The 4,247-nt window shown below is 44.6% G+C and overlaps 1 protein-coding gene across 5 annotated transcripts in view; it reads right to left on the reverse strand.

The window, feature by feature from the left end:
- Window positions 1-4,247, reverse strand: part of LOC118148341 (uncharacterized) — a 111,353-nt gene that overhangs the window by 78,354 nt on the left and 28,752 nt on the right. For all 5 annotated transcript variants that reach the window (XR_013528175.1, XR_013528177.1, XR_013528176.1 and 2 more), the window contains 2 exons: window positions 3,680-3,781; window positions 2,429-2,521 (listed from right to left, as the gene is read on the reverse strand). The gene's annotated coding sequence lies outside the window, so the exon portion shown is untranslated. The remainder of the gene's footprint in view (window positions 1-2,428; window positions 2,522-3,679; window positions 3,782-4,247) is intronic.

A 4,247-nucleotide genomic window follows, 5' to 3' on the forward strand; every position in this document is an offset into this window, starting at 1 on the left:
CATCCCTCATCCCATCTAAGAGCAGTTCCTCACCCAGTGTTTGTGAGCCCTGGGCCGCCTGCTGGAGCAGAGTTCTGGCTCCACTGCCTGTCTCCTCCCTCTTCTGTGTTTTTGATGGCTTCCTCTAGCCTGGCTCCTTCCCCTCAGACTACAATAATGCCACTCCAGCCTAAAATAAAGCTCTGCCCTCCACCCTTCCTTTTCTGTGCTACTGCTTTCATTGCTTTTTCCCCAAACTTCCTATGTCAATGCTTGTGCTTCCTCACTTTCTTTTTCATCTGCACCCACTGGAATTGGGCTTCCACCCATGCCACTGTCTGAAAAGCCACAGACCTCTCCTAATCATCAAGTGAGGGCCCTGCTCCTGTTAGTCTTCATCTCCAGCCATCTCTCTGCTGCTCTTCACACAGTGGCCACCCACTCCTTCTGGAAACTCTTGCCTCCTTCTTTCATGCCCTCACCATCCCACACAAAGACTTTCCTCCCCAGTGCCCCCAGGGTCCTGGGTCCATGATTCCCCATGTTCATCACCCTCTCAGCTCCTCTCTACCCTCTCCTGGTGATCTCATCCACCCTCTTTCACGGTCAGCTGCTTATGAATTGGTGAGTTCCAATTGCTCTGGTATTTTCAGGTGCCTACATGACATTTCCATGTCTCACAAGCATATTAAAAATGTCCAAAACAAAATCTCAACCCACAGTTTGCACTTAATATGTGTGTGTATGCATGAAAGTATGCATGTATTAAGATGGAGTCTCACTCTGTTGCCCAGGTTGGAGTGCAGTGGCATGATCTCAGCTCACTCAAGACTCCACCTCCCTCCCAGGTTCTGGTGATTCTCCTGCTTCAGCCTCCCTGGTAGCTGGGATTATAGGCACACACCACCACACAAGGCTAATTTTTGTATTTTTAGTAGAGACGGGGTTTCACCATGTTGGTCAGGCTGGTCCCAAACTCCTGACTTCAGGTGATCCACCTACCTTGGACTCCTGAAGTGCTAGGATTATAGGCATGAGCCATCTCGCCTGGCCAATACATGTACTTTAAGTTGAGGGAAGCAACTGTATATGTTTGTTGAATGTATTATTTTCTCCTTGCCCACTCCTGCCTTTTACATAGTGAAGAAAAAGTAGCAAGCAATAAACAAAACACAAATGCCCCCTCCTCTTTGGGACCAGCTCACACTGTTTTCCCTCACTACATGTAATTGGTTGCTTGGTATGACTGATTCCATCACCAGAGTGTTCTGAATCTTTCCTTTCCTCTTTTCTTCTTTCTTTTTTTTTTTTTTTTATTTTTTTAAATTTTTTATTGCATTATAGGTTTGGGGGTACATGTGCAGAACATGCAAGACAGTTGCATAGGTACACACATGGCAGTGTGTTTTGCTTTCTTTCTCCCCTTCACCCACATTTGGCATTTCTCCCCAGGCTATCCCTCCCCACCTCCCCCTCCCACTGGCCCTCCACAGAGAGAAGAGTACTAAACACTGGGGTCTACTGGGGGGAAATGGGGAGGGCCTCTTTTCTTCTTTCTATGCGTCTTCTGCTCGTCTCCTCTCTCCAGGTGGCTAACATTGGTGGCAGCCAAATGGTTCTCAGCACTGGCTATACATTAGAATCCCCAGAATATGTAAAAAGCCTGATGCTCTACCTGACCCTGACCAACGGAATCAGAATATGTGAGGGTAAAGCTGGGGTCAGCAGGGTTTCTAAGAATCTCTACAGGTAATTATAATATACAGTCAGATTTGAGAACCAGCTGGGTGCAGCAGCTCATGCCTGTAATCCCAGCACTTTGGGAGACCAAGGTGGGAGAGTCACCTGAGGTCAGAAGATCAAGACCAGCCTGGGCAATGTGGCAAAATCCCGTCTCTACTAAAAATACAAAAATTACCTGGCCATGGTGGTGGATGCCTATAATCCCAGCTGCTCCGGAGGCTAAGGCAGGAGAATCGCTTGAAACTGGAAGGCAGAGATTGCAGTGAGCCAAGATTGTGCCACTGCACTCCAGCCTGGGCAAGAGTGAGACACTCTCAAAAAAAAAAAAAGAAAGCAAACTTCAGATGAGAGCACAGAGCAGTTTTAGGACAGTGAAACTACTCTGTATGATACTATAATGACGGGTATGCGTCATTATTGATGTGTCCAAACCCATAGAATGTACAATACTAAGGACAAACCCTAAGGTAAACCATGGACTTGGGTGATTATGATTCCTCAGTGTGGGCTCACCAGTTGTAACAAATGTACCATTCTGGTAGGGGACATTGATATCATCAGGGAAATTATACATGCATAGGGGTGGGGAGTATAAGGTAAATCTCTGTATCTTCTTAATTTTGCTGTGAACCTAAATCTGCTCTAAAAAAAATTAAGTTAAAAAATTTTTGAGAATATTCCTTATATCTTACAGCAGGACTCTTACCTTGGAATCCAGTTTCAGGCGATAATGTGAATCCCTTAAATTCTATACAAAATAGTGTGTATGAGGAGAGGATTCATTCATTCTCAAAGGAATCTAATTCAAAAAAGATAAGGAAATATTACTGGATGGTAGTTAATAGTCAGCACTTACTATGTGCTAGGCACTGTACTAAGCACTTTATATACACCAGCTTATTAACATTCAAAACTAACCCAGAAGGATGAGTATGACTTCTATTTTACAGATGATGATTAAGTAACTCACCCAAGTCAGCAAGTTCTTGGAATTTGGATTCACACCTAACTAGATCTGCTCTTTACTACGCCTCTGGTTTGCAGAACTAATTCAAGTCTTTTTCTAAATTTTTTTTTGAGACAGAGTCTCGCTCTGTCGCCAGACTGGAATACAGTGGTGTGATCTCGGCTCACTGCAACTTCCACCTCCCAGGTTCAAGCAATTCTTCTGCCTCAATCTCCCAAATAGCTGGGACTACAGGTCGCGCCACCATGCCCAGCTAATTTTTGTATTTTTAGTAGAGATGGGGTTTCACCACGTTGGCCAGGATGGTCTCAATCTCTTAATCTCATTTTCTGCCTGCCTCAGCCTCCCAAAGTGCTGGGATTACAGGCATGAGCCACTGCACCTGGCCAATTCAAGCTTTTCAGCACAGCAAGCAAGTCTTTCCACCATCTGCTAATGAAATCTCCTTCTCCCTCTCATTCTCTGAAGAAATCATTTAGTCCAAGCCTCTTTCCCCTTTACATGCTGCACCCATTCCCTGGAATGTCCTCCCTTCACTTCCCTGCCAGGCAGAATCCTATTCATACTGCAAGGGTCTGCACACACATCCTCTGAAGCTCTCTGAAACCTTCTCTCCTCTCCCTCATTTTCCCAGAAGACATTGATTATGGCACTTTTAGCATCTGATAACAGTGGTGTTCATGTCTCTCTGCTGACAGATGGAGTTGAGGGAAGCAACTGTGTCTTGTTCATCTGTAGCTCTCTAAAGTCTTGCAATGCCCACTGGCCCACAGGCAGGGCTCAATAGACATTTGTTGAAAATAATATAATTTAGCTGGGCACGGTGGCTCAAGCCTATAATCCCAGCATTTTGGGAGGCTGAGGCAAGCAGATTCCCTGAGGTCAGGGGTTCAAGACCAGCCTGACCAACATAGTGAAACCCAGTCTCTACTAAAAATACAAAAAATTAGCCAGGCATGGTGATAGGCACCTGTAATCCCATTTACTTACTAGGGAGGCTGAGGCAGGAGAATCACTTGAACATGGGAGGTGGAGGTTGCAGTGAGCCGAGATCAACCATTGCACTCCAATCTGGGCAAAAAGAGCGAAACTCTGTCTCAAAAAGAAAAAGAAAATAACATAATTTAAGTGTGCCTTCTACTTATTAGGGAGTACCTAGGTTTTACACTGGGAAAAATAGACCTTTGTCTTATGAGAATGACATTTAATATTTTCTTGTGTTGCCAGGATATCCCTACTGATCTCAAAAGGTTATTGTTAAGATTATTTAAATAATTATTTAAAAGCACTTTGCATTGTTAAACACTAAGAAAAAGAAGGCTTGATTATTAACCAACTCTGCTCACATCCAGCGGCTTAGGGACCATTATGCATGCTGGTGGCTGTTAAATCTGCCAATCAGGAAATGCAGATTTAGCAGCCACCAGCTATATGCCTTCAAAAAGTCTGTCATCACATTGGCATCTCCTGCTTGGAAACAAACAGTTTCCTCATTGCTCTGGCATTCTGCACAGCTGAGAGGGCCACACCGGGAAAGCCCAAATGAATGAATACTCAC

The sequence above is a fragment of the Callithrix jacchus genome, chromosome 16 (assembly GCF_049354715.1).
Source record: "Callithrix jacchus isolate 240 chromosome 16, calJac240_pri, whole genome shotgun sequence".
Taxonomy (NCBI): Eukaryota; Metazoa; Chordata; class Mammalia; order Primates; family Cebidae; genus Callithrix; species Callithrix jacchus.